Genomic DNA, 9,310 nt, shown 5'->3' on the forward strand with positions numbered 1-9,310 from the left:
ACTAGCAGCAGAACAGCACACTGTGAGTAGTAAGGCCTGGTCTATGCATGGAAGTTGCACAAAATTAAATCTGTTTCTAAATCAATTTAGTTAAATCAGGGCAATCCCATTGTGTGACCATTCAAATCAATTTTAAAGTACCTGACACTGATTGAGCTTAATTCAGTGCCAACCTGGTAGATTGAGAAAGCAATTTAGCTAAATTAGGGCAATCAATTTAGTCAAATTGGTGCAATTTGTGGGGATATTCTATACACACACACACACACACACACACCCCACATCCAATGCACCCCTTCCTTTTGCAAGCCACTAAATAGCAGGTGCTTTTTGAAATGGTTTCAGCTTTTGGACTAATGCTGTCTACTTAAGAACAAGCATCAAAATCCTCAGGCAGATTCACATTGTAGCACTCTATACAGTGTGTGTGTGTTTCAGTGGGACAAGTAACTGCTTTGTTACAGGCTTAATTTCACAGCTCCTGATGCAACATGAGTAGAGGTACCCTCTTCCCCTGACATGCTTTCAAACATCTGCTACACACAGCTGTCTGCTGTACAACATCCTTCCCATAATTCAATTTGGTATGAATTAGATCGCGAAAGAACAGATTCCACAGGAAATGCTGCTTCCACCAGCTGCAGAGCTGGGAAACCCAGGGCTTCCACACCTATTGGTGCTGGCGTCTTGAGAATCTAGCCTCAGCAGTGGTTGTTGTGTACATTTCATGTCTAGCCCCATGTCATGTACCCAAGGTCACACAGGAGTCTGCAGCAGAACTGGAAATTGAAGTCTCCATGAGCCTTAACCATGAGATCAGCCTCTCTTGCCCTGTCGGCACAGAAAGTATTCCCCAGGGAGGATGAAGATGATCTCAGGTATCATCATAATGGCCATTGTGCAAGACACTGTACTAACATGCAGTCCCTCCCCTGAGGAGCTTACAATATGTGGGCAACAGGTGATTCAACTGACAAGGGGAAGCACAAAGAAACTTTGATCAGCATGAACAGTGGTCATAATAGGATATACACCATCCAGACTCACTAACGTGGATCTCTTCAAACGCTTTTACCCTTGTTCTATCCATGTCTTTGTTACATCTGAATTGTCAAGACTGCAGTTGGCCACTAAATGCTCCCCCCTGCATCTCCTCAGGAGATTGACAAAAAAACTGAACTTGTTTTATGCAGTATTGTTGTAGCTGTGTCAGTCCCAGGATATGAGAGAGACCAGGTGGGTGAGGTAGTATGTTTTATTGGACCAACTTTTGTGTGTGTGTGTGTGTGTGTGTGTGTGTGTGTGTAAGACTAGCTGGTCTCTCACCAACAGAAATTGGTCCAATTAAAAAAAAAATTACCTCCTCAACCACCTGGTATTTCTAATCTTTGGTTTGCCAAAATTTGACATTTTTTGGGCTTTTAATAAAAAAACAGAACTTGAAAAATTGATGCGTCATGTGGAGAATTTCTATTTAAACCACCATCACAACAAATATCCACCGTCTCTTGTCCAAAAAATCCTAAGGAGAACAGTTCATAAGCTCTGGATCTTAGCCATTCTAGAGCCACCCTCAAAGTCAGCCCCCTCTAGGTTTAGCTGTGGCTCTACTGGACTCTCAGGTCAGGTCAGTACACTACACTTACCTGAGTGGACCCCTTTGTAGGAAGTCCCTGTAGCCTAACGTAGCAAAAGGAGCAAGGATTAGAGGTTGGGGAGAGGACCAGGAGCCAGGACTCTGGCAGTACCATCCCCAATTTGCTTGCCATGTTCACATCCACTTTGCCAAGCCAAGAGACAACTTCTTGGCTTCATCAATTCTTCATTGACTTCAGTTAGAAGTTCACCAGTATATCTGAGTGCAGAGAGAGAGAGCGTGAGAATTTTCACTTACCATCTTGATGATAAAAGCTACACAAGGTCTTCACAGATACCTCCATTAAAGTCACTCATTACCAGGATCCTTTGAAAAAAAAAAATACTCCCTGATCACGGGATTCATTGTTCAGAGCACTGTTTCTCAACCTTTTTGATACCAGAGACCAGCTTGCTACCTTCCTAAACTGTGTCAGGGAGATCTCAGGGACTAGTGTCAGTCCTTGGACATTGGTTTAGAGCACAGGACAAGGGAGTCAGGACTCCTGGGTCCTGTGGCTGGCTCAGCTGCTGACTTCTTGAGCAAGTCATTTAGCTGCAGTAAACCGAGGGGGGAAGGGGGGGGAGAAAAGAGAGAAGACTTGTTACATCTGTAAAATGCTTGAGATTTTCAGATGGAAGTATAATCATTTGAACACACACACACACACACAGAGACCCCCTTGGCAAAGGGTCCTCTGTTCTTTGCAGACATCTCACCTCAGACCTGACAAAACTCACTACACTAAACTTGTCTTGTCTTACAGGAGATTTATCCATAAAGAGTTATTATCCTACATATATTTCAGAGTAATTACAGGAAGCTTGTAGCGATTCATAGATATTAAGTGAAATCGAAGGGCACTGTGGGTTCTCAGTGCCTGCTAAAAAGGCCCAATCCAAAAACAAAAAATCTTTCCATTGAGCTTCTCCAATGGGCTTTATGTCCAACCAAACGTTAGGCCCTAGGACTGAGCTCTTCTGAAAGTGGGGGTTCAGTTGGGGTTGCTAAGCACTTGCGGAGAAAAAAAAATCCAGCTGTAATGATTTCTGGCAGCATTTAACAGCCTCAGGCCCTTGCATTTTCCAGTCACCTTGATGACTGTAGGCAAACAGCTGCATCTCAGGCGTCATTTTTGTCCAGTTTTATGTTTTGCAAACAGTGCATAAGACTGCATTTCCAACAGATTAGCTCAATTAATCCCATACATGTATTTAGTTTGAGACAGGTCAACGTGCAAGGTTTTCCACTTCCTGGACTTCAGTCTTTCTGGGTTTAAATTCAGCTGGGCACCAAAGGAACGTCTGCCCATGAAATGCACTCTCTTTCTGGTTCTTTGGGATTGTTTTACCAAAGACAAGGGAAACAGAGAAAAAGCCTTCACCTGGATTCTTTTATGCCTGGGTTTCAAGATCATTATCCTCAGTCCCTGATTATTTTGACTCTAGATAAAAAACAGAATCGAACAGATCCATGGCCCTGCTGAGATCAGAACTGGGTAGAGCGGCAGCTGGGTTCAGATTGCTACTGGCAGGATTTTAGCAGTTTCTGGAGCAGCGTGTACTACTGCTCCAGGTATAGATGCCACACGTCTTTGTTTCTGCATTCATAACTCTCAATTGCCTAGAGACACATAGCTTAATTCACAAATGGTTGATGGAGTTCTTTGTAATGCACTTTCGAAAGCAAGTCGTGCAAACACACTTTTCCCTGGAGTTCCTCCAGTAACTTTGGATATTTTTCTGGTTGGACAGGTAGACATGCAAGCTGAATTTATGGCTTGATTACCGTCACACCAGACCTGTTTAGATAAAGGTCTATGGAGATGTGTATTTCTGGGGCATTGGTTTAAATCTGGCCTTGGCCAGCAGCATGATGTGCCAGTCCCTTTTCAGCACTGTTTGAGGTCGAGGAAAAGCATTTGCTTCCCTTGAGGTTCATAAATCAGCTTTTTGGCCTGAGGGCCACATTGGGTTTCCGAAATTGTATGGAGGCCTCCCCAAATAGCCAGGCATGGCCTGGGCCCCGCCCCCTGACTCCCGCTGCTTCTCGCCCTCCCCCCCCCGGGGACTTCTACCCCATCCAACCCCCCCATTCCCTGTTCCATCCACCCCTCCCTGTCCCCTGACCGCCCCCGGAACCCCTGCCCCCGACTGCCCCCATCCAACTCCTCCCCTTCCTGACTGCCCTCTAGGACCCCTGCCCCCATTCAACCCCCCTGTTCCCCACCCTCTGACTGCCCCAACCCCTGTCCACACACCTCCGCCCCCTGACCACTCCCCGAACTCCCCTGCCCTCTATCCAACCCCCTGCTCCCTGTCCCCTTACCGCGCTGCCTGGAGCACCAGTGGCTGGCGGCGCTACAGCCATGCCTCCCAGAGCAGCAGGACAGACAGCTGTGGCGCCTGGCTGGAGCCAGCCACGTCACTGTGCAGCACAGAGCACCATGTCAGGCCGCGGCTCTGCAGCTGCGCTGCCCGGCAAGAGCTCACTGCCCCGCCGCCCAAAGCATTGCACTGGTGGTGCAGTGAGCTGAGGCTGCGGGGGAGGGGGAACAGCAGGGGAGGGGGCAGGGCAGGAGGGTCCCACGGGCCAGATGTGGCCTGTAGTTTGCCCACCTCTGATCTAGCTGCATTCTGGTGTTTTGAGGCCAGTGAGCAATGTAAAGGGGCTTGAAGCCTGCTGGATCTCCCCTTGGAAGAATTCCCCTAGGGGAAAGGGGAATCCATAGAGGTGTATGTAGCAAGTTGGACGCAGGAGAGAAGAGATTGGTAGTAACAGCAGTAAGACTGTTTGCACATGGCTTGAATGCTACCTGCAGTTGCAGCCCCTTGTGGAAACAGTTCTCTTAAAAAGCCACTTTAATTTTAGAAACATGGAGTCCTCATGTTATTACCCAGCATGCTGTACACAAAATAGTGTAGGACAGAGAATGGCCCTGTGCTGCCAATGCAGCAGTGTGGCCAGGGCATGCTGCACTGTCTATTGTGGGTGGTCCCTTAGAGACAGCTGCAACCAGGGTGTAAATCAGAGCAGCCCCAGAGGTTGCTCTGTTTATATGGAGAATTGAGTCCAAGAGGAATAAGAGTAAGAGTGCAGCCACCTGTGTCCTCTTTCCTGCAGCTGTGCCAAGTTCAGCTTGACCATAGCCCAGAAACAAGGTCATTATCTCAACATAGTGACAGCTATGAGAGAAGTTGTTAAATACAAGAGGGTGTTAAATACAAGCTAGTGATGAAAATAACCCCCAATTATCAGAGGAAAGATTGATAAAACAGACAAGATTGAGAACCTAGATTGCTAAAAAATAATGCCTGATGGGCAACAAGTTAAGTTACCAAATGTGGGATCAAGTTATCACAGGGGTAGCCGTGTTGGTCTGAATCTGTAAAAAGCAACAGAGGGTCCTGTGGCACCTTTAAGACTAACTTCTGTTAGTCTTAAAGGTGCCACAGGACCCTCTGTTGCTTTTTACAAATGTGGGATATTGCCCTATGGCATGATGGGACCTGATTGCCTCTGCTTCAAGGCTGCCAGGCCAATCAATCCCAGGATAATTCTGGAGATTCAGAGCCGTGTCCCTATCTTATAGGGCCAGAGTGACACTGAGCCCAGTGCGTCCTGGGATGGGGTTTCGGGACTTCTCCCTGGGATGGGTGGATGCCCGTGCAACACAGATGTGATCAATAAAGCTCTGAGTTATGTTCCTCTGTACCAGGTCTCAGGACCCTGACATAACGAGTTCCCCAATAACCCAGTCTCCATATTGCTCTGTTAAACTCATGATGTTTGCACAGGACCAAGTGAAGGAAAGATTCACCCCCTAGTCTCTTACCACTTGGAAGTTTGGTCTTCTAGGGGATAGAGCACTAGCCTGGGACTCAGAAGACTTGGGTTCTGATCCCAGCTCTACTGCTGGGTGACCGTGGGCAGGTTCCTGCCCCTCCAGGCCTCAGTTTCCCCATCTGTAAAACAGGGGGGAACTTTGTAAAGTGCTTTGAGATCTACTGATGGAAAACACGATACAAGACACATTCCATCAAATAGGCAGCCCAGTTAGGGGAAAAACTGTGTTGCTGTGGCAAAGGATGCACAAGGGAAAGGCAAAGCATTTTCCTTGCCATGGTTGAAGCAGCCCTGCGTGCCCCGGTCATGGTGGGAAGGGTGAGAGGATCCCTGCAACAGCAAGTGTTATGATCTCAGCCCATCCATACCCAGTTCCCATCTGCCCCTGTACGCTGTGAAATTGGGCTGTGCATGGGGAGGGCTGTCAGGGTTCCCTCCCCTCTCTGGGATACAGATGTGAGGACCTGCATGAAAGACCCCCTAAGCTTATTTTTACCAGATTAGGTTAAAACTTCCCCAAGGGACAAATCCTTTCCTTGTCCTTGGACGGTATTGCTGCCACCACCAAGAGATTTAGACAAAAATTGAGGAAAAGGGTCACTTGGAGTCCCTTGTTCCCCAAAATATTCCCCCAAGCCCTTTCACCCTGTTTCCCAGGGAGGCTTGAGAATAATGTGAGTACCAACCAGACCCTTTGTCCCTAGGACACTGAAAATCAAACCAGTTCTTAAAGGAAGAACTTTAAAGAAAAAGTAAAAGAATCACCCCTGCAAAAGTCAGGATGGAAGGTAGCTGTACAGGGTAATAAAAATATTTAAATACAGAGGATTCCCCTCTAGGCTCAGCTTCAAAGTTACAAAAACCAGAAATAAAACTCCCTCTTAGCATAGGGAAAACTCAAGCTAAAACAAAAGATAATCTAATGCATTCCTTGCCTTTACTTACAATTTCTGTAATTTTAGCTGTATCATTTCAGGTATGTTTTCAGGAGATGTTTTACCTGCTTGGTCTCTCTCCATCCAGAGAGGGAACAAACAAAGAGCACAAACAAAACCTCTTCGCCCTACCCCCAGATTTGGAAGTATCTTCTTTCCTTATTGGTCCTTTTGGTCAGGTGCCAACCAGGTTATCTGAGCTTCTTAACCCCTTACAGGTAAAGTGATTCTGTTCCTCTGGCCAGGAGGGATTTTATGTTACTGCATACATAAAGGTGGTTACCCTTCCCTTTATATTTATGGCAAGGGCATATCTTCCCTTCTGTTCAGAGCCACACTGATTCCATTGCCCTGGAGGTGGGAACTGGTTTCAGGGCTCTAGGCTTGCCACCTCAATTATGAAAATAAGACAATTGCCTGAGCCCCGGCATGTCTTTCATTACAAATTAAACACTGGCTGATTTGCTGTCTTATTACACACTAATTGAATACTAATTCCTTTCCCAGGCTGTTTAAAATCCTCCACCCCCCCGCTTCACATACACTTTATGGTTATCCCTTTCTCCTGGTCTGAATTTTACCCTGTGCATTGCAGACTCTGAATACTGACCCCCTAGCTCGTGCTGTGTGCAGCACATCTTCAGTCTCCTTTGCACAGCTGCTGCCTCCACTTTCACTCTCTTTGACCCTTTAATGCTAGTTAACAGTTTAAGAGCCTTACCTATGAACTTTTAGGTTTTCCTTGGCATTGCAGTCTCATTACCTGGCTTTCTAAGGTTACCTTTCTGAAGCTCTGAGCCATCTCAGTATACTTCAAGTAAACACGGCATTTAGAACCCCAGGGACAGCATAAACAACGCATTGCCCTAAACCCAAACACTTGATCCAACCACTCTTGAACTATGGGGATGCTAGAAAACCCAACCCATTTCCACATCCACATTTTGCAAGCACCAAAAACTTTAAGAGCTGAACACCCACCTACCTTGGGCATTCCAGATCCGGGTCAAGATCTTGGAATAATCCAGATTCTTGCTGGAGGTCACTCCAGATTTGGCAATGGTGACTATGCCTATGCATTGTTCATTCTCCAGAGCCTTGGCATCTCTCACTATTATGCTCTCTGCTCTGGAGACACACTTCCCTCCAGCACCTCGATCCCTATCACTCCAGCACAAGACTGTGTGGCCAGGGAGGGTAGGCTCATTTCAGCATCAGCTGATGGGGAGAACTGCATTTTGGCAAACAGGACCCAATTCTGCTTTCAGTTCTATGGGGTACTACTGCTGACAGTTTCAGTGGGAACTGGGCCCCTGCAACCGAGAGCAGAATTTGGCTCTTCACCGTTAACAAATATATCTATGAGGATTCTTTAAGTGATGCCATACTGACCCAGGCCAGATTTGAACTGCTGACTTAAAAGTAAGCCTGAGGTCTTGAGCAAGTCACTTCACCTACTGTGCCTGTGTTTCTGCCCCACCTTTTGTCTTGTAAACCCTTCCAGCCAGGGAATCGCTCTCACTAGGTGTTTTCACAGCACTCAGCCACCATCTCGGTTGGGGCCTCTGGTTGCAAATGCAATACAATAGTCATCTGCCATTACCAGTCCCTGAATCAGCCATTTCCCTAGACAGATTGCTTTGAATCCAGATTTTGCCATCACACCTACAGCCACAGAAACCAGCTATTTCGGAGTTGGTTTCCATAACCACACACTGCAGTACAGAACAGAACCTTTGTAGGGCCCCCAATTGCTTTCAGTGGGAAGTAAGTGCAACACACTAGCAGCCAGCCTGTTATGGCTGTATAGGTTATCTGTTTAGAGCTTAGATCCTGAGCACTCCTGTGAGGTGTGGAGCATCCTCAATTTCCCCTGAGAGTGCTCAGCACCTCACTGGATCAGGCTCCCTAAACAAGTCAGAAGCTATTTCAAGGCTTTGTAGTTACCCATGTGATTTTAGGTTCCTTAGAGCAGGAAGATTTTCATTGCACCACAAATATATTTCCCCCTGCTCCATTCCAACACATTGGAGGTTTGATTTAAGAACACTGGGCCAGATTCTTCACTGGTGTAAATGCACATAGCTTCCATTGAAGCTGCAGTAACCTATATCAGCCTGGAAATTTCTACCACATGTGTCTGACGAAGTGGGTATTCACCCACGAAAGCTTATGCTCCAATATGTCTGTTAGTCTATAAGGTGCCACAGGACTGTCACTTTTTACAGATCCAGACTAACATGGCTACCCCTCTGATATACCAGCTGAGGATCTGGCCCACCACTCCTGATAAGAGCATGATTTACAACTCCTGCTACCACGGTATGAATTAACATGGTACGTCACACTAATGAAATGCTAAGTGATTCTTTTCCTTAAGGCGGCTGTAGTCTCAATTTGGTTGCTTTGACAGCTGAGATGTTTTGCTTCAGAGGAGGAGGGGCAGTTTGATAGAGGTTCCCCTCCCCACCTTCTACTGCACCTGAATTATTCTTTCAGCATTAAAGAAATTTAGATAATGGAGGCAAATGTTCGCATGAGGTAACATGGCCTTGATTTGGAGGATATAGCTGACATTCAGATAACTTCCTGGGGCTGTAGATGACCTCTTCAATTGGAGAACGAATGGTAGAAAGCTAGCCTCGTTCTCTTCTCTCGGTGGTATAAATCAGGTGCAACTTATTCCATTGGAATGGGTAAGAGGGGAGTTGGGTCCAATGGAGTTGCTCCCGATTTACACTGGTGTGAAAAAGGGGGGGGGGGGGAGAGAAAGAAAGTGAGGTCCAGTGTAAATCAGAAGTGACTCACGAGCAGGCCTGATTCCCCTCTCACTCACCCCCTTGTAAATCACTCTTATTTGCATCTTGTAACACTTTTGGTAACAATCCACCCA

Source organism: Terrapene carolina, unplaced genomic scaffold, assembly GCF_002925995.2.
Source record: "Terrapene carolina triunguis isolate 2854851 unplaced genomic scaffold, T_m_triunguis-2.0 Scaffold552, whole genome shotgun sequence".
NCBI lineage: Eukaryota > Metazoa > Chordata > Testudines > Emydidae > Terrapene > Terrapene triunguis.